Consider the following 22,559-nt stretch of genomic DNA (forward strand, 5'->3'; position numbering starts at 1 on the left):
GACTAATAAGGAATAAACTTAGATTTTCAATAGCAAAAAAAGGATTGCTTGTCTTGATCCGCAAGCTAATTCTGTTAGAACTTTTGAGCATAATGAGAATCAATTTCGAAGATTAATGCATTAAACATAAAAAAAACGCACCTCCATTGACCCAAAAACAAATGTATATTCCTACAAATATAACACCCTATGCCCAAATCAAATTAATTAAATATAGGAGGGTAATTTGTTTAAATTACCAACTATAAAAATAGAAAAAGCAATCTATCTAACTTGTGCAAAAAGAAAATCTATTAACCTAACTTCTACAAAAAACAAAAAAAAAAAAAAAAAAAAAAAAAAAAAAAAAAAAAAACAGCTTGTACATAACTCGTTTACAAAACATTAATAAAATATGCATAGCTATTGGTGAGTTTATCACGAGTTAATTCAACCCTACAATTATCTACAATTAGATATAAACTTAATTTCCAAATTAGTTTCTTACTTCTAAGACATGATCGAAGCAACGTTGTAATGGTCAATCATAATGTTGTTACAAAATTTTAGTGTTGGATTAGGAGCATTTAGCAAACAGTTGGTGGGCATACAAAAATAACCAACTTTAAAAAGAATTCAACACAAACGAAATGGATTGATAGGGTCTTAAGTGAGTTTGTGTTCTTCTCCATGAGAGCTTCGAAACGATATATCATATATCGAAAACGGAGTATATGTGAATGATATATTGATGCTCAAAGATGAGTATTTGATAATAAAAGTTAGCAAGAGAGGTGGGTGCGGGAATGAGTCCCACATTGGTAGAAAGACTATACCAGAGTAATTTTACAAGTTTGAATGTATGATAGGCTTCAAGCTTGTATATAGTGTTTTACTCCAACTCCTAACCGCATGCAAGGGGGTGCGAATATTGGATTTCATAGGCCAAATTCACCAAACTTGTACATAGGCGCGACATGCAGATACTAATGCATCTCTGAAAACTCGGGCTCGCGCAACCCTTGTTTTTGCTAAACTAGACAGTTTCGGTCCTTGGTTTGAGTTTTTGTAACTGATATATTTATTACACATTCATTGTGCAATATATGACATTTATTGGCACAATCATTTTCTTAATGACGAATTGATTTATTGCTATTACATAAATCAGTAGAAAAGCAGACATATACTGCCTCATTCGAGACACATGAAACTACTCATGTTCTTCCTCCTTCTCTCTGTAACTATTTCCGGCGACTCTTTCATGCAAGTAGCCATATCCGACAATACACATTGTTATGATTGTTATACCCTCGGAACATACGACAAATATGTTTAAGGGAATAGTGTCCAACTCGAGCCTTGGCCACTGCGTTTATGACTAATGTTTTTGCAGGTTATAATTCGATTCAGGAACAGAGCCCGTAGCTAACGTTAAGTTGGTATCATGCATACAAATTTATAGAGCATACTCAAAATTGGTTAAACTTTATGGATCATTAAGACTATCCTCTTAAAATAGTCTTAAATTTTGTTCACCACCCAGAAAAAGAATGAATCACCAATGCATGCCCCACCCCCCCCCCCCCCCCCCCCCCTTTATAAACAAATATAAGAAAAATAACTTGATTTCGTCTAGGCTTTTTAGATGTCTAGTCGACGGTTGAAAAAAAATTGGAAGAATAAAGAAAATCAAATCAGTAGAGAAGAAGATAAACATTGGAAGAGGGGAACAAACTGTTTTCAAGCATCTTTTCATCTTCGTATTTAGCTGCTCAACATTATTGTTAATCATGGCATGTGGCAGTATGAGGCTAAAAAGGAAAGCAATGGAAGCACAGGGGAGGGTTTCATTCGCAACACCAAAAAACATACGTATTTCATAAATAAAATCAGTAATCATGTATACACATGCAGTAATGAAATTATTTAACTAATGAAATTAGTTACCATGTATATTGTTGATCTCTTTAAATTATTACGATATTTTTAGTTTAAATCAAAGGTTATTTCCATAAAAGACCTTATATTTTGATTTTTTTTCTTTTTAGACCTAGAACTTTTTTATTTAACAAAAAAGACCCAATTTTTACCTATTACTTGTTGTTTTAGACCCTAGCAGGTCACCAACAGGCAAATTAGGTATTTTTCTTTTCATAAAAGACCCTATATTTTATAGTTTTTTTCCATTTTAGACCTAAAATATTTTTTTTAAATAAACTCAACTTTAAAATTGGTTATAATCTTCAATACCAAATATATAAGGTACTTCTTGACTACACCGAAAAAATAAAGTATACATGTATAAACTAAAACATGTTATCTAATCTATTATCATTTGAGCGAATATAACCTAGAAGAATTGCAAAATTTTATTTTTGTGTAAAAGATATAATTAAACTTTATCTTGGATATATATTATATCATTAAACCGGATATATTGTTTATAAAAAATGTTATTATTACCGCTAATAAAAAGTTTGATATTAATTTGATATTTTTTGATAACATGGATAATACATGGCTAGGAAGATTCTTTTAGCATAATAACAACTTTTTTTATTTGTAGAAAAAAACACATACCACGTAATTTAACAAACTGTATACAAAATAAATTTTTTTAGTTTGTCTATTATACTTATTTGGTGAGTTTGGACATATTTCCCTCTCTCCCATTTCTATATTATTTTTTTGGTCGAATTTTTAATCATTTTTTTTAAAAGAGTTAACAAATGCACTCACTATCATACTCCTAAAGCAAAGTCATATAAGACATTCTTAAAAAATGTTAGCATCACATATAAATACATAAAACTATATTATGGGAATGAAACCATTTGAGTATAAATTGATGCAAAAGTTAAAAATCGTTGTATGTGTAATAGTTTAAAAAAAATGTTTCATGCGTAAATAAATACGATGTCAAAAGATACAAATGTTAAATCGTTGTCTATTATTTAAACTAAAAGAATATAATTATGTTTTTTATGCCGTGACGAAATTAAGCTACATGAACTTGGTGTAGTGAAGAAATAACTTTTACAACAACTTTTTTTTTAAATATACGTGGACAAAGAATTGTCCAATCATATATAAATGTAGCCATAATAATTACATTGTTTAAATCGATGTCTATGTTTAAATTAAAAGAATATAATCATGTTTTTATACAACTAGTCTTGAAATAAAAAACATTTTAGGTCTAAACTGGAAAAAAATACAAAATATAGGGTCTTTTATTAAATAAAAATACTTAATTTCTCTTTTGGTCACCTGTTAGGGTCTAAAATAACAAGTAACATGTAAAAGTTTGGTCTTTTTCGGAAAAGAAAAAAGTTTTAGGTCTAAAAAGAAAAAAAGTCAAAATATAGGGTCTTTTATGGAGATAACCCTTAAATCAATATAGAGTATACATCAATATACTACAAAAAACCTTAAAAAACCCGGTTAAAAGCTTTATATAACCCGGTTTACAACCGGGTTCCTTATCAGCGGGTCTTATTCAGAAAAAGTACAACCGGGTTCCTAATCATAATAAAGGCCGGTTCCTATGTTTAAAACCGGGTTTTTCTTCCTCACCAGGATCGCTTTCGTGTGGCAATATAACTCAGTTCTTATGCATACAACTGGATTCTATTATGAAACCCAAAGTCCATTCTTCTTGTATTCTATAGCCCAGTTCTACAATATGCAATGGGGACTTATAACTTATTTTACTTTCATTTTTTAATTAAATCTGTAAACCCAGTAACAACATACTTACAACCATAAATTCATAACAACACTATAAAAAAAACATTTTAATTGGGCGGGATATATAATAAATTTGGGGGAAGTTTTGTAATTTTTTAAGTTTTTATTTGGAATTATAGCATATAACCTGTTTCTTCACTTAAAACCGGGTCAGATTACACTCTCCTTTATAAAACCCGGTTTTTACATCATATAACCCGGTTTTTTCAGAAAACAGGTCCTATATGACGGGTCATATGTACCATTTTGTAGTACTGAACAATACTAGAATTAATTGCCTGATGATTAAACGTATGATTGTTTGAAATTCAAATTCCATAATTCAACCCCTTAATGCCTGCCTTTAAAGGCGTCAAGGGCATTTTCGAATGTTCATTTTGAAATTTTTTTGGCTGGAAAAAAACTTAGGAGGCGCTGAAAAGATGTCATGTAGATGAAATGTACTCTTTAATTTGATAATGAGATTCCTTTTAACTGAACATATTTTAGCCACATAGGATAAGATGTGGCTTTTCATAATACCACGTGATGCTTACTTGACAGTACAAATATGTTATTTCATGTGAAAGGATGGTTATAACATGTAAACTTCAAGTCTATACACAACAATTTGTGTTTTAAAATGTTGTATTACACAACTCTATAAAACATAAATTGTTTTGTATGGAAAAAATTATTGTGTACAAATCACTTCCCAATGAAACTCCTATTTTTCCCTCCAGTTAAAACTTCTATCTGCGATCCCTTCCAGGCTTCCACCACTATTTAGAAGGACTGTGTGATTCCTTTCCACCACCATAGACGAGGACTGTGCTTTTTTCCTTCAAGGGTTGGAATACATTCCCTTCTTCTCGGTGGCTCATTCAGGTTGGTACTCCCACAGTCCTCTCTTACGCTATTGCGATTCTAGGGTTCAGTGTTTTTGTGCTTTTTTCCACACCTACTTCCCCTGTTTGATTAAACTTCTAAGCTCCTATTTTTCTATGTGTTTATCAAGTAGGTTAATCAATGAATCTGGACTATTTCTAAGATGCTATTTTCTATGTGTTGGTATATCTTATATCGAGACTTGCATTGTTTGTGGATAAAAAACCATATTTTTCTAATCTTCTTTTTCTAATTTTAACAATCTATTCACTAAGATTCTTTTTCTAATTTTAATCTGTTTTTGTAATCTTCTTTTTCAGCGACAGTGTCTGCCAAACTTTATACAGGATTGCTCTTCTGATATACTCATGGCACTAGACATGTACTATGCTCTCAGTTAATTAATTACATAATTCAAACCATCACATTGTTAGATTTCTGTCTAACTAAAAGCCTTAACAAAGGGTTAAAAGTTTTAAAAACAAGTCTTGAATGATATTATTCAATACAAGAAATTGCATGCCCCCCTAGGTTTATCACATCAGCAAAACTGAATATTCATGATTCGTTGTTTGAAATATTTTATGTTTCACCAACTACATATACTACGTACATAAATTCTGAAAATGTAATACAAGATCTTGGATCACTGGTTCAAACTTTTTTCCATGTCATGATTGATAAAAGATGATTCTACACTTAATTAAATCTTTTTATTACCAACTAAGTCTGTCCAACATATGGCAACTGAAAGTTTTGTGGCATCTCAACTTTCTCTGGCTTCACCGAGTCTTTCTTCATTTGTGTGTTTTGATTCATTAAAATCACTTCCTCGACCCCATCCATAATCTTTCCTCGGTGTAGCTTCTAATGGTGTTCCATTCATTATTCTTGAGTCCTCCAAGGCTCCAATACTCATCGACAGATCAAAATTCTTGTTTCTTTTTGTGTCTTCACACTAAACATTTTATGGCTCATTGTAAACCTTCTTTGATTTCGAAAGGGTCAACTCAGTAATCTCTTGTTCATTTTGTTGTCCTTCAAAGTGAGTAAAAGAAATGTCAATTGAACAATCTGGTGGCTGGTTTGTCTACAATATTGTCATATCTTTAATATCCGAAAAGTCCTCCAAGGCTGAACTTTTGCAGCCTCTTGCTTTGTTGTGTCTAAGTTTTGACTTCCAAGGATCTCTTGCGCTATTCTTGTAACTGTTTGTTTGTATTGTAAGATAATAGATTGTTTCATTGATAAATAGTGAGGTTAAACCTCATAAAAATAGGGTTACATAAGAGACCTAATCTAAACCCTAAAGGGCTTGGGCCTAAACCCTAATCACTAACATCCCCCCGTAGTTTGATCGGGAGGAGACGATTAAACTGGAAAAACAAAAACATAAAACATAACATAAATGAAGACAACGACAACGGCGGTGGCAGAGCTCTAACGATGACAACTAACAACTGCTTGTCGGAGAAGAAGAGAGAAGAAGTGACGGCCAGCAGCGGTTCCTTTGTATAAGAAGAGAGGAGTAGCGGTGATCATGCAACTGGTGGCAGAGGGGTCCGGAGAAAGGCAGCGAGAAAGAAAGCGGGCTCGAGCTGCGGCGGATGGAGCCAATTCTGGGGAGATCGGCGACTGCAATGTTGATAGAGAGAAAAACGACTACAGATCAGATCCGTTTAGAATGTGCCATTGGAGAGAGGCGGCTACAACATTCGAAGGGGCTGAATTGGAAAAGAGATTTGAAGAAGTGGCCAGCCGAGGAGGAGGCAGAAGTAGACGAGGCAGTAGAAGAAGCCGATGAAAGGGCTCTGGTTTGGTGCCATCCGGCTGTTTTATTATTAAGGCGGAGAAGAGAAGAAACGGAAAAATAAGGAACATAATGACGGCATCTCCGACGACTATTAGAGAAGGTCGCCGGAGGTGGAGGGCGGCGGCTACGGGTTGTGGTCAGAAGTAAGGGTTTAAGCTAGAGCTCTGATACCATGTAAGCTAATAGATTGTTTCATTGATAAATAGTGAGGTTAAACATCATATAAACAGGGTTACATAAGAGATCTAATCTAAACCCTAAAGGGCTTGGGCCTAAACCCTAATCACTAACATGTATTTCCCTCGTGCTTCTATTTGAAGTCGAAAGTGTCTCTGTACCAATTTCAGATTAAAAGAATATAAACAATCGAACCATAAACACTTATATAATTTTTAACTTTTCTTTTGTACCTCATCATCCATGCTAAAATTCTCCCTCTCTTTATGTGGTTGACCTTGACCCCCTTCAAACCTCTAATTACTAGCCTCCACTACAAGAAACTCGGGTATTAGCGGTGACACCTTTAGCGGCGACGCAAAGCAATAGCGGCGACATGTTATTGATGCGTTACATGTCACCGCTATTGCTTTGCGTCGCCGCTAATGCTAACACGGTGGCGATCCGAGTGAAACAATCCCCATCCGTTCGATCTGTATTCAATCCGACGGTCGTAAATTCCTAAAAAACATGCTGACTTTTCCCTCCAGGGGTGTCGCCGCTAATGCTAACACGGTGGCGATCCGCGTGAAATAATCCCCGTCCGTTCGATCTGTATTCAATCCGACGGTCGTAAATTCCTAAAAAACGTGCTGACTTTTCCCTTCTGTCGCTGTATCCTTTCACTCAAAAAACGTTGCTATTGAGTTGCGCAGATAACCCCCGGTCGACCTTTTTTCCTTCTGTCGCTACATCCTTTCACTCAAAAAACGCCGACTGCCTTCACCATCTGCACCCCATTACGATTCCGACCACCGAGAGACACTTTACCGGCGACCCAACCTCATTACCAGCGGCCATCGACTTAATTGAGAGCAACACATTTCAATTCCGACCACAACTACATTTCATTGAAATTGAGCATTCTAAGGTCAAATTCTTTCCCTAATTTCTTTTCTTCCTGTGTTTTGATGTTAGTTTTACCATTCAAACTTGATTGTATCATGGATTTCTATGTTTTATATGATTTTTTTGGTTAGTGATTTTGAGGGTTCGACCAAGCCTCTTGTTTGGCTGTAAATTGATGATTTTTGTGTGATTATGTATGTTTTCTTATATTTTATTCATCCCATTGTATAATTGATTTATGTTTATGCTCATTGTGGTGTATTGGCATGAAAATGGAATTACACATGGTTTGTGTGATTTTGTATTTAGGTGTACGTTTTTTTTATGAAAATGGAATTGGATGTCAAAAATGGTAGGATTGTATGAAATTAGATGTATTGCCTAATTGTTTGAAATTGAAATCTGAATTGGATGTATTGTATGAAATTGGATGTATTGCTTAATTGTATGAAATTGGAATATGAAAGTTGTATTGTATGTCTAAAATGAAATGAAAATTGGAATTGAATCTATTGTATATATGTATGATTATTTGATATTTAGGTTTAAAAGTTCGGTGTATATAAGATGAAGTGATAAAGTTCTTAGTTGATAAGTTATAGTTTTTGTATTTAGATGTTATTGTTTGTATTGTAAAGTGCTTATTATGATTTTTTATTTTATTGTTAATATGGTTTGAAAGTGCTTAATTTTGTTAGTGACTTAATGTTGGTCATGACAACTTTAGCTGAATTAGGTTATTAATAGCAAGGTACTTCTAGTAATTTTAAATTAATTAGAAAAGCAAATTAATTTACCTTTAGAATCAAATTAAGTTACCTTTATAAAATCAAATTAATAGCAAATTAAGTTACCCTTATAAAATCAAATTAAATTAATGTTGTCGTCACTTTTTCTTTGCTCCTCGGGTGTATATATATATATATATATATATATATATATATATATATATATATATATATATATGCTTTTTGAATACTCTATCCATTTCTTATTATTTGTTCATGTGTTCCCGTGTTGGAATACTTTTTGAATCATCGACTTTATGAATATTCTACTTGATTTTTGCTTCCTGTAGAGTAATCCTTAAACACAAAAACTATGTTTCAGTTGCATCATGTCTATTGATAAAAGCTAGACTACTAATCGACATCGTCAATCTCCCGAGTTCCAGCTAGGACTCGATTCTTTTGTCCCGAGATCCATGTTACACCTAGATTGTAAAGGTGAAACCAGATGTCCGTGTGAGCAATGTGATAATCGTTACTTCATGAATCCGCAAGCATTGAGACGTCATGTTCGTATATATGGTTTCACTCGGTTATATGGATACGAAACATGGATATATCACGGTGAATCTTTAATTCCTCTAGTTATAGATGTAGTGTCGCCAAGTAACGAGATGGCGGATGTTATTCACAATGTTATGTGGGAGTCGAGAGAAAATGATACCAACATCGATGAAGGAACCTCGAATACAGGGGTTAGCGGTGTCGATGAAGATTTTGAACAGTTGTTAGAGGCAGTCGAAACCAAGTTATATCCTAGTTGTACGTTTTTTTCCTTTATTTTCTAGCAAAGCTGATGCATATCAAGGTCAGCAACAAATGGACTGATAGTTCGTTTGATCAACTCCTTGAGTTGTTGCATTCAGCATTTCCACAAGACAACAAGGTTCCTCATTCATATTATCTTGCCAAAAAGAAACTGAAGAAGTTCAGTTTGGGGTACGAGTCAATACATGTCTGCAAAAACTATTGTTTTCTCTTCTGGAAGGAACAAAAGTCACTGCAAATTTGTCCCGTTTGTAAAGAGAGTCGGTGGATTGATAAAAACACCAACGGTAAGAAAGTGGCTCATATGGTGTTACGGTACTTTCCAGTGACCCCTAGACTACGACGTTTGTATTATTCAAGGTACACTTCCAAAAATATGATATGGCATAGTACCGGGAGATCAGAAGATGGTGTGATGTGTCATCCCGTTGATGGAGAGTCTTGGCAAAAATTTGATGAAGATTACCCTGACTTCTTGAGTGACCCTCGCAACGTACGCCTAGAGCTGGAAGCTGATGGCTTTACTCCATTTGGTAACATGTGTAATCCGCATAGTACGTGGCCTGTCGTACTCACCACATACAATCTGCCACCATGGATTTGTATGAAAGGGTCATCATGATGGGTTTTGAGCATTCTAACACTTCCTAAGTGTACATGCAACCCTAATAACCTTGGATCTATGTTTGTCTAATTATCATGCAAAGTTGAATTCCAAGGTTATATTCCTATCTAGCATACATGGGGAACATTTTTAACTTGAATGAAAGATAGAATAACTTACCTTGTTGTTGATTATGATCCTTGAAACCTTGTGAGCCTAGCACCCCAAGTGTGATGCCTCAAATGCTTCACACAACACCAAATGCAAAGGAGTAAACTTTGAGAGAATCTTACACTTGCAAAATCGGCTCTAGCCCTCTTGTTTGTTATTGTCGCCGATTTTGGTGGAGAATGGGTTTCTTATATAGTGTTGACACATCTAGGGTTACACCATGTAAACCCTAATGTGTCATGACTCTTCATTTCCATGACCCATGGGTTTGTAACTCCCATAGAGCATCCATGGAGCATCCTATGGGTGGAACCCAACTTGATAATTCATGGAGCCTCTTAGCCCACTATATAAGATATGGAAGATTTACATAATCTACCCATATATTTAATTAGTTATCTTTTGATCACTTAACTAATTCTAAATTAATTCTTGATCAAACTAATTAAATAATATTATTAATATATTAGAACTTATAATATATTAATAAACCATAAGTGTTATTTCTCTCATTTTAGTTTATCCAATTGCATGGTGCCATGCAACCCAAATGGACCATGCCGGGTCGGGTCAAGTACATACCAGAAATAGTTATGGACTTAGACACCTTATCCAACAGTCTCCCACTTGGATAAGTCTAATAACTATAACTGCAATACTTCAGGAACCGATCGGCAATCGTAGCTCTTTCAAGGTCTCTCGGAACTGAGAAGATGATGATACGCCATTTAAGATAAGTGATCATATAATCCTCTGTTCTAGATATCAGCCGGACAAATACATGGAACAATGTCTTACTTATTGTCCAGCTGTTTGTTTCCCGATTTCCGATTTGTTTGACAAAGAACTTAATTGAACACATCAACTTAGTTCTGACCGGGCCCGGTACATAGGTCAAAACAAAATCATCGAGGGGCCCAGATATCAGCTTCTAATCCAAGAAGGAATAGATAAACTTCTACTACTCATTGAATTATACACAAGAGCACGTTTTATAACATCGAGTTACCAATGTGTTTTCGTACAATCAATGCATAACCAACTGATAAGTAACAAATCATATATCTAGGTTTGAAGACTTATATGATATTACCGTCTCACGATCACTCGAGATAAATTCCATGAAGTGATTCCAGTGAGCGTGGGTTGAGTCCAATGCTCAGAACTTATGAGCACTCATGAGTGTTGTAGCCATGTCCAACAACTTAGACCTCTGCAACCAATCATGACAGTCTTGATTCATACCTACTTCCGACATATGACCGACTGTGGAGGTTCGAATAATATGATATACCAAACATAATTATTCTGGAAATCAAAACATGCAAAAGAAATATAGTAAACGATCGACAAGAGATAGCAACACTTTACTCATAAATAAAACACTTTTTATTCATCATCTAATGTCAATTACACTTTACAAATTTCAAGGTTATCTAACTACTAAATCTAATATCATCCTTCAGCCCTATGCTCCGAGCATGCTGGAGATGCTTAACCCGAGTCAGTCCCTTCGTGAGGGGATCTGCTGGATTCTCATCCGATGATACCCTCTTTGCCACGAGGAGTCCTTCTTCTATTCGATGTCTGATGAAATGGTATTTTCTGTCGATGTGTCTGGATCTCCCGTGATCCCTTGGTTCCTTGGCTAAGGCAACTGCACTTTCACTATCACAGAAAATTTCCATTGGCTCTTTAATAGCTGGTACAACTCCAAGGTCTCCAATGAAGTTCTTCAGCCATATTGCCTCCTTTGCTGCCTCGCTAGCTGCTATATACTCTGATTCGCAAGTTGAATCAGCCACTGTCTCTTGCTTGGAACTCTTCCAAGAAATTGCTCCTCCGTTTAAGGTAAAGACCCAGCCTGACAGAGAGCGGAAATTATCCCTATCAGTCTGAAAGCTAGCATCACTATACCCTACAACTCTCAAGTCTTCACTCCCACCGAGGGTAAGGACCCAGTCCTTAGTCCTCCGTAGGTACTTGAGGATATTCTTTACCGCAGTCCAGTGTACCTTGCCAGGGTTCCCCTGATACCTGCTAACCATGCTCAAAGCAAAGGCTACATCAGGTCGAGTACACGTCATAGCATACATGATCGATCCTACAGCCGAAGCATAAGGAATCCGACTCATTTCTGCTATCTCAGACTCAGTACTAGGGCTTTGTGTCTTACTCAATCTGGCGTTACTCTGGATGGGTAACTCTCCTTTCTTGGAGTCATGCATGCCGAATCTCTTCAGCAGCTTATCCAAGTAGGTACTCTGACTAAGTCTAATTAGTCTTTTACGCCGGTCTCTCAAGATCCTTATCCCTAGAATATAGGCAGCTTCTCCTAGGTCCTTCATAGAGAAACACTTCCCAAGCCAGGACTTAACTTCCTGCAGAGTTGGGATGTCATTTCCTATGAGTAGTATGTCATCCACATACAATACCAAAAAACTAACTATACTCCCACTAGCCTTGACATATACACAAGATTCATCTTCACTTCTAGAAAAGCCAAATTCTTTGACTTTCTCATCAAAGCAAAGATTCCATCTGCGAGGTGCTTGCTTTAACCCATAAATGGATTTCTCAAGCTTACACACTCTATTAGGGTACTCTGTATCGACAAAACCCTCTGGCTGACTCAAGCAAACATCCTCAGCCAACTTTCCATTAAGGAAAGCGGTTTTGACATCCATTTGCCATATTTCATAGTCACGAAATGCGGCTATGGCTAACAGAACCCTAATATACTTAATCTTGGCCATTGGAGAAAAGGTCTCATCATAATCAACTCCCGGAGTTTGTGAGAAACCCTTTGCAACCAGTCGTGCCTTATAAGTGTGTACATTACCATCCATGTCGGTCTTCCTCTTGAAGATCCATTTGCACCCTACAGTCTTACGACCTGGTAGATTCTCAACCAAGTTCCAAACTTGATTGTCATACATGGACTGTATCTCGCTGTCCATTGCCTCTTTCCACTTAGCTGACTCAGGGCCTGCCATGGCTTCCGCGTAACTGTTAGGTTCATCCAGACTTATCAGTGTCTCATCACTGATAAGTGTATCACCTTCCGCAGTAATATGGAATCCATAGTAATGCTCAGGTGTATTCCTAACCCTTGTGGAACGCCTTAGAGGTACAGACTTGTCAATTGGCTCAACAGGAGTTTCCTCCTCAAGTTGAGTGCTAGGGTTTGAAGTTCCTTCACCACTTGACTCTTGAATTTCTTCAAGGTCAACTTGGCTCCCACTGTCTCCTTGGCTTATGAACTCTCTCTATCGAAAGAAAGCCCTCATAGCTACAAAGACCACATTCTCACTAGGTCTGTAGAAGAGGTAACCAAAGGATTTCTGTGGGTAGCCGATAAAATACACCTCTCACTTCGAGGTTCGAGCTTATCATGAGTCTTGCGTCTCACAAAAGCCTCGCAACCCCAAATCTTAATGTGGTCTAGTTTGGGTAGTTTACCAGTCCACATCTCATGAGCAGTTTTGGCAACTTTATTTGTGGGAACTAGATTAAGGATATGGGCAACAGTCTCTACGACATACCCCCAAAATGAGATTGGTAGCGAAGCTCGACTCATCATGGAACGAACCATATCCAACAAGGTTCGATTACGCCTCTCAGCTACACCATTCAACTACGGTGTCCTGGGGGGTGTCAATTGTGAGACAATCCCACATTCCCTAAGATAGCCGAGGAACTCTGAACTAAGATACTCACCACCTCGATCGGATCGAAGCATCTTAATGTTCCTGCCCAATTGATTCTCGACTTCCTGTTTAAACTCTTTAAACCTCTCAAAAGTCTCTGACTTATGCTTGATTAAGTAGACATATCCATATCTACTGTAATCATCAGTAAAAGTCAAATAATAACGATTAGCATCCCTTGTGGCATGTTTGAAGGGCCCACACACATCCGTGTGTATAAGATCCAACAAACCTTCACCCCTCTCACAAGAACCTGTGAAGGGTGACTTTATCATTTTTCCAAGTAAGCATGATTCGCAATTATCATCTGACTTTAGGTCAAATGACTCCAATACTCCATCCTTTTGGAGTTGGCCTATGCGTTTCTTGCTTATATGTCCAAGACAACAATGCCATAATGATGCTTTATCCAAGTTATTATCATTAACAGAATCAATACACAATACATTATTTCCTAAGTTATCAACCACATATACAGTTTCATACACACCATCACAAGGTAATGCTTTAAAATAAAGAACATTATTAAAGAAAGCATTAATCGAACCAACTTCATTATCAAATGAAAAGGTGAAACCTTGTTTATACAATGCATGAAAGGAAATAATATTTCTTGCCATTTCTGGAGAATAACAACATTTATTCAAATCTAAACTAAACCCACTACTTAGCGATAAAGTATAAACTCCAATCTTGGTGACAGGTAAAGCTTTCCTATTCCCCATGATTAAGTTTATTCTTACATGCTCCACATTCTCACTTCTTCTTAGTCCCTGCAAATCAGAACATATATGAATACCACAACCGGTATCAAGGACCCAAGAGTTAGAATGGGGTGAGTTATTAGATAAGATAGTGTAAATACCTGCATGGTTGGGTTTAACTTTCCCATCCTTCACATCTTGCTGGTACTTTGGGCAGTTCCGCTTCCAATGTGACTTTTCATGGCAATAGAAGCATTCAGCCTCTTTAGGGTCAGAAGAAGGAGTGACTAAACCTTTCTTGGTTCCACTTGAAGAATAGCCATCAAGGGTCCTAGCCTTGGTACCCTTCGAAGAGCCCTTCCTCTTCTTCCCTCGACTTTTCCCGATTGCCAAAACCGGGGCGGAGTTTGGAGTAGGAGTGTTAACAACTGACTTACCCTTAAGACCTGTTTCTGCGGTCTTGAGGAGTCCCTGAAGTTTGCTGAGTGTGACCTCTTCCTTATTCATGTGATATGTCATGCGGAATTGATCATAACACGATGGTAAGGAGTGCAAAATGATATCTATTGCAAGCTCCTCAGGGAAGTTCACATTAAGCTTCAGCAACCGATCCACATACCTTTGCATTTTCTGCATGTGGCTCGTGACGGATTCCCCGTCCTTCATCATGGTTGTTATGATAGAGCATATGATTTCATACCTCTCTTGTCGTGCACTTTGATGGTATCTTTCCATCAGATCTTGGTGCATTTCAAAAGGGTAGAAGTCCTCATAGGACTTTTGGAGTTCCGCTGTCATGGTGGCCAACATGATGCATGCCACTTTTGTAGCATCCCTTTCATGTGCCCGGAAGTCAGCGATCTCCTGGGGAGTTGCAGTGGTCTCATCAATCTCCTTAAGCTCCTTGTCAAGGACATATTCTTTGTCCTCGTAGCGGGTAATCATCCTGATGTTTCTGATCCATTCATTGAAGTTGGATCCATCAAAAGTGACTTTCCCACACAAGTTCATAAGGGTAAAGGAGCCATTAGGATTAGAGCCAGAAGCAGCATTGTTTGAAGACATCTGAAAGAAGAGAACAAGTTGAGTTTAGATATTAAGAGAGTCCTTAATAAAACACCCAAATGTAATATTAAGGCTAGGATCCAATCACAATATATTATAACTTAGAAGAGGTATGTCGTAATCCAAGCTATAACATATTTGAAAGGTAGGTGAATGACGATTCACCAATTTCCACCATGAAAAACGAAATATAGATATTAGGTTTTTAATTGGTTCTTAGAAATTCCTAGATTCTTTGAGATTCAATGAATTGTTTTTTTCCAAAGGCATGTTTCAATCTCGAGTGTGCCCTCCAAGTTTTGTGACTGGGATACCGAGGATCACAAAACGAGGTGTGAAGTAACCATGCAAATCACTTGGTACCCTTAAAGTTTATCACTCAATCGATGTGCGGGTAAACCACACACGCTCCACCGATACTATGATAAACTTTAAGTCACCCTTTACCTACCTTGTTAAGTCCAAGTTAGTGTGCCGGTTAACCACACACACTCCACCAACGACTTAAACAAACTGTAAAGTGTAATTTCATGGATTAGCACCTTATTCACAATTTCTTAAAGTAACTAAGCTTGGGAATTTAATAAAAGCATTTAGTTACTTTATAATATTCATCATACTTTTAATGAGAATTTATAAGTCCTTGTCTTACCCGTTCGGCTAACGACCCTCCACCGATCAAGGAAGCGGTGGGTGAGAGTGGACACCCATTAAGTTGCCATTTTATAGGCAACAACCTTATACCCCCCTTATAGACCGGCTTCGTGAATGAGGCGTACTAGCGGTAAGATGACTTGATCTTATACATATATATATATATATATATATATATATATATATATATATATATATATATATATATATATTAGTAACTTATAATATTATAAAGTATAAGGGTTGAATTTTAACTTTTAAAATTCTAAGGGTTGGAACTAAAGTTTTAATCAAGACTTTACTTGTTCCAAAACTTGAGGGCAAGTTTTGTAAACTTCAAAAACTTTTCATTTCTTATAACTTATGAATTAATTAAGTAATAAAAATGAAGACTCTTCATTTTTATAACTCTTGTGTTCTTTTAATGGCTTTAATAAAAGTGAGACTTTTGGTTTTCCATAACTTGAGAACAAGTTATGGACTCCATTAAAACACATTATGATCATGAATTAAACTACCATGAAGGTTACAAACAATTCCTATGATCATCTAATCTTCATAAGTTCAAGAACATGAATATGAACACTTTCAAGAATAAAAAATTACACTTAAAAAAAACTTGTAATTTTGATAATTGCCATTGTAAATGGATTAGCATAAACATTACACCATCTAAAACAAGTTTTAAAACATCAAAACAGTTTAGGGTAATGTTTCTAGTCCATTTCCAGCAACAAATGTGCAAACTTTCATACGAGCAGAAAACAGAAAAACGATTTTTTTTCAAGTAGTTTGCACAAAAAAAAAACAACAAACAAACCTAGGCTTTGATACCACTGATGGGTTTTGAGCATTCTAACACTTCCTAAGTGTACATGCAACCCTAATAACCTTGGATCTATGTTTGTCTAATTATCATGCAAAGTTGAATTCCAAGGTTATATTCCTATCTAGCATACATGGGGAACATTTTTAACTTGAATGAAAGATAGAATAACTTACCTTGTTGTTGATTATGATCCTTGAAACCTTGTGAGCCTAGCACCCCAAGTGTGATGCCTCAAATGCTTCACACAACACCAAATGCAAAGGAGAAAACTTTGAGAGAATTTACACTTGCAAAATCGGCTCTAGCCCTCTTGTTTGTTATTGTCGCCGATTTTGGTGGAGAATGGGTTTCTTATATAGTGTTGACACATCTAGGGTTACACCATGTAAACCCTAATGTGTCATGACTCTTCATTTCCATGACCCATGGGTTTGTAACTCCCATGGAGCATCCATGGAGCATCCTATGGGTGGAACCCAACTTGATAATTCATGGAGCCTTTTAGCCCACTATAGAAGATATGGAAGATTTACATAATCTACCCATATATTTAATTAGTTATCTTTTGATCACTTAATTAATTCTAAATTAATTCTTGATCAAACTAATTAAATAATATTATTAATATATTAGAACTTATAATATATTAATAAACCATAAGTGTTATTTCTCTCATTTTAGTTTATCCAATTGCATGGTGCCATGCAACCCAAATAGACCATGCCGGGTCGGGTCAAGTACATACCAGAAATAGTTATGCACTTAGACACCTTATCCAACACATCATTCATGTTGGCCTTGTTGATTCCCAACCCTAAACTACCTGGAAAGGACATAGATGTTTTCCTTAGGCCGTTAGTCGAAGAGCTTACGTTTTTATGGCACTCAGGCGTACGTATTAAAGACGGAGCGACAAACACATTCTTCACGATGAAAGTTATGTTGTTATGGACAATAAACGACTTTCCCGCTCGTAGTAGTTTATCGGGTTGGAGCGGACAAGGGTATAAAGGATGCCCGGCTTGCAATGAAGACACTCCCTCGTACCGTGCAGTAAATAAAGTCGTTTATACTGGTCATCGTCAGTTCTTAGATGCTGATGATCCATTAAGGATGAGTTTGAAATTTAACGGGCAACCCGACACAAGACCCGCTCGGAGACACTTTACTGATGAAGACATACAAGAGCAACTAGGTCGTGTACTACTTCGTAAACCGGGTAAACATCCTAAGACTCTTAAGGAAAACATGGATCGACAAGTATTCGAGTTGAACTGGTCGAAATGTAGCATATTTTTCGAGTTGTGCATGTCGAGAAAAATGTGGGTGATAGTCTTTTGGTAACTTCTACGATGAATGGTAAGAGTAAAGACACATCAAATGCACGTGAAGACTTGAGATATCTGAATATCCGACATCATCAATGGTTGCAAAAAAAAGGGTAACACGTTCACTAGGCCACATGCAAGCTACTCATTCAAGAAACCTGACCGCAAAATCTTTTGTCAATTTATAAGAGATGTTAAATTGCCAGATGGGTTTGGATCTAACATCAGTAAGAAAGTGGTAGATAATGATACTAACATTATTGGGTTGAAATCTCATGACTATCACATTCTTATGCAACTTCTGATACCGATTGGAGTTACAGCGTTATTGGACAAAGAAACTTCTACACCAATTGTAGATCTTTGTACATTTTTCAAGCAAATTTGCTCTAGAACACTAAAGGTGGAGGACATGAGGAAAGCAAAAGAAGACATTATTAGAATCTTGTGCAAGTTAGAGTTGATTTATCCTCCAGCGTTTTTTGACATTATGACTCATTTAGTTTTGCATTTACCTGATGAAGCGATTGTGGGCCCGATATGTATGAGATGGATGAATCCGTTTGAAAGGTATATGAAAAAACTAAAAAACTATGTCAGAAATAAGGCGAGGCCGGAAGGTTGTATAGCTGAAGGTTATGTTGCTGAAGAAGCTTTGTTATTTTGTTCGATGTACCTTCGAGATGTGAAGACTCAATTCAATCGCTCTGAAAGAAACGAGGACGTTGTTATTGAAAAAACAAAGTTTTGGATGTTTGAGTCCAAGTGTCGACCGGCCAGCGCAACGCAAATCAAACATCTTGATATAATGCAAAAACGTAATATAGAATGGTTTATATTAAATACCTGTCAAGAAGTCAGACAATACATCGAGTAAGTGTGCTTATTTTTAATTATCTTTCATTATTTATTGTTACTCTTTTCCATTCATCAGTTACATATATTTGATCAATATAGAAAATTCAAATCTGAACATCCTGAAAGTGACGAAAAGAACGAATTTCCCAACTAGTTTCTTGAAAAGGTAATAATAATTAACAAACAAATATATTTGATCAATATAACGAATCAAGAATATATAACACATGAACATATGCTTAATAGGTTTTTTCAGATGGAAAAAGAAAACTCTGCAGAATACCACAAAGAGTTGTCGGCCCTTGCAATGGGTTCACAAATGGATGTTTATACTTACACCACATGCATAGTCAATGGTGTTAGGTTTATGGTACTTAGTCGTGATGCATAACGCAAAATGCAAAACTCTGGGGTTCTAGCGGTGGGCGAGAATGGAGAGAAATATTATGGCCAGTTGGAAGAGATTATGGAGGTGCAATATCCATATGATAACTCAACTATAATATTTTGGTGCAAGTGGTTTGATACAAGAGATATTCTTGATGATAATTTCATAAGTATCAACACAAAACACGAAGCATACCAAGATGATCAACTCATATATGCTTCACAAGCCAAACAAGTGTTCTACATCTGCGAGCCTGTTAATCATCGAAGAAACCAAAACAACCACCCTCGTTGTGTCGTCGAGCATGTTAATCATCGAAGTATTTGGGATCTACCATCCGACAATGTTCGTGTCCAAAATACTTACAATGAGTCTGTCCAAAATGTCAACAATGTGGAGGCCGAAAATGTTGACGTAGAGTTGGGTCTAGAGTGTTGCGTCCTGGGGCTCGGTTATTTGGTCCAGTTTTGTCACCGGTTTTCGCCTATCTAACCGTGTGTTTTCTATTAGGGTTTAGTATATAAAGGTGCATGCATGCATACTTAACAATTAACGCTTTCATTAATTTTCTTATTGATTGTACTGTAAACCCTAGCACACCTCTACAGTAGACGTTATTCATCGAGCTCTGCTGAGGTGTGACTATATTTTAATCATTCGACTCTCGTTTGATTCACTGCATGTTCAAGTCTTTATTACTTTATTGATTTACCTGTTAAATATTTAAACGATCTTTAGAGTTTTTAACTCATCAATTGGTATCAGAGTGGGAGACTGTGTAATCCATACGCATCTCTTCTGTTGAAGAAGGTTTTAGGGCTTTCCGCTATCATCGTTCTCTGTTAGAGTCGTCATCTTGTCATTGACGTAGTTCTTAGATTTAGATCTTACCCTAACTCTATTTACAAGTCTGATCTTTAGCAGGTTTCACGTGAAAACCGTCATGTCTCTCGAAGATTGACAAACGAACCCAATCAACATCTACAACAGTATCGGATCAACCACTAGGATTCCCATCCTATATACTCAAGACTATGAAGTATGGACGCATCACATTGAAGACTATGTGATTGGTTCAGAAGAGAATGGATACTTGATATGGGAGGCGATCACTGTAGGTCCGTTTATTCACTCTGGCACAAATAGAACAATCAAGACTCAAAAGGAGCACAACCAACTGATGATCGACGTAAAAGATGTTACTCAATATGAAAACGAAAAGCTTGTGAGCAATATTAAAGCGCTTAGGATGATCATATTCGCCCTACAATCTGACACCTTTCGTCTGGTCAGTTCATGCTCGACGGCTAAGGAGATTTGGGATAGGCTAAAAGAACTATATTCCACTAATGAGGATCTTGAGCATTCTATCCAGACTCTACTACAATAAAAGTTTGGAGACTTCAAGCAGAAACCAAAAGAAAAGCTCATCTAAGCCTTTGATCGGTTCAATCATCTTCTCAGTAAAGTGATAAAGCACGGCATATAAAGGAAGGTCATTGAGCAAAAGGTCACATTTATGAATGGTCTAAGATCTGAATGGATGGTTGTGGTGTCTACAGTTAAAGCTCATGAACAATTCACAGCTTACTCCTTGGCAAAGCTAGTGGGGATTCTAACGTCACACGAAAGTGTCGTGATCAAAGAAACGAATGTGGTTTCAAGCATGGTATCCTTGGGTCTTATCTCAAAAGGAAAGAATGTGGCTGAAGATGAAGAGGATTTAAATCTTTCTGAATACGATCTAACCAGCGAAGAGTACAGTTTGATGGTCTCTAATCCAAAGAAGTTTATTCGAAGAAAGTTTCCTACCTCTAAGAACCGAAATTGGCAAGGAAGCTACAGTTCAGAGAAAGCGAAGGGGGAACCGATGTAATTCCCGTGTTTCTAGGCTACGCATTAATATTGACATGATAGTCTAGGTTAACCTTTGTGACTCATTTTGGAGAAATGAAAAGGAATTATGTGAATATTATGTGTTTTATGCGTTTTATGCTTAATTATTAGGGTTTAATTAATTAAGACTAAAAATGAGCGTCAAAAATAAATATTAGATAAAGCCGATATTTATTAAGAAAGTTGTAGTGGTCGTGACAAGGATTACAGATATATAAAGAATGTCGAAATCCAAGTTATAACGAAGAAGTTATGACCTGTCGAAGTTTCGCGACAAACCGGCACGGTGTCGAATTTCGTAGAAAGTGAGTTTTTGATAAACTACTTTTTAGCCTTAGTAATCTAAACAAAACTCGTAGTATTCGTTAAACCGAGAAGTTCGATAAAAAGAACGCCCAAATCTGACTTCGTATGAGCAAGTTATGATTTTTCGAAGTTTCAGCTTAGTAGTAGACAGCTAAAAACTCGAATTTTAGATTGAGTGATTTTTAGCCGACACGACCTAAACGAGAATCGAAGGTCTCGTCATTAGTAGCACAACGGTAAAAAGTCTGACGAAAACGGACGTCGGATGAAGAAGTTATGAATTTTTAACGGATTTCCTGTCCCCGTCTGTTAAAAATAATAATATAAAAATTATAGTCAAAATTAGCCGACGAAGTCTAAACGAAAGTTGTAGAGCGTAATTTTACCTACGCGAGCAAATAAAGAACGTCAAAAGCGGAGCTCGTATGCGAAAGTTATGGATTTTAGAAGTTTTTGCGCGAAAACCGAGAAATTTCGCGTAGGTGGCTTTGGCCACGTCACCTTCGCTTAGAACGTGCCACGTGTCCGAAATTGGTGAGTCATGCGAGCCACGTGTCCGAGCTGCTGAGTCATCCGATCTCGTGAGCCGATCCGAAGTGGTCCACTGAGAAGGCGACACGTACCATCTTTCACGTGACCGAGCCCTCGCATGAAGCCACAGACACCTCCTACTTTGGACCTAGACCTCGGTCCAGTAAGAAGCTGCCAGCAAGCCTTCACACGCGCAGCCCACGTGCGAGCCCTCCCCTACGAGCCACGGATCTTCGCCACCTGGAGGCTTCTCAACCGTCGGATGAGGAGCTTCGGCCCCTATAAATAGGAGGGTGCGAGACCTCCCGGGGGTGTTTTGAAAACTTGTCAATTTTAGCCCCTGAACCCATATTTCTTTCATTCTAACTTCCCCCAAAGCCCCAGTATCGATTATAAGCCACAGAATACGCCATGAAGTGCCCGAGAAGCCCGAAAAATTTATCATTTCGGTTTCGAAGACCGACCCTTCGTAGAGCCCGGTT

Source organism: Lactuca virosa, chromosome 5 (genome assembly GCF_052849685.1).
Source record: "Lactuca virosa cultivar CGN04683 chromosome 5, Lactuca_virosa_CGN04683_v6, whole genome shotgun sequence".
In the NCBI taxonomy this organism is placed as follows: domain Eukaryota; kingdom Viridiplantae; phylum Streptophyta; class Magnoliopsida; order Asterales; family Asteraceae; genus Lactuca; species Lactuca virosa.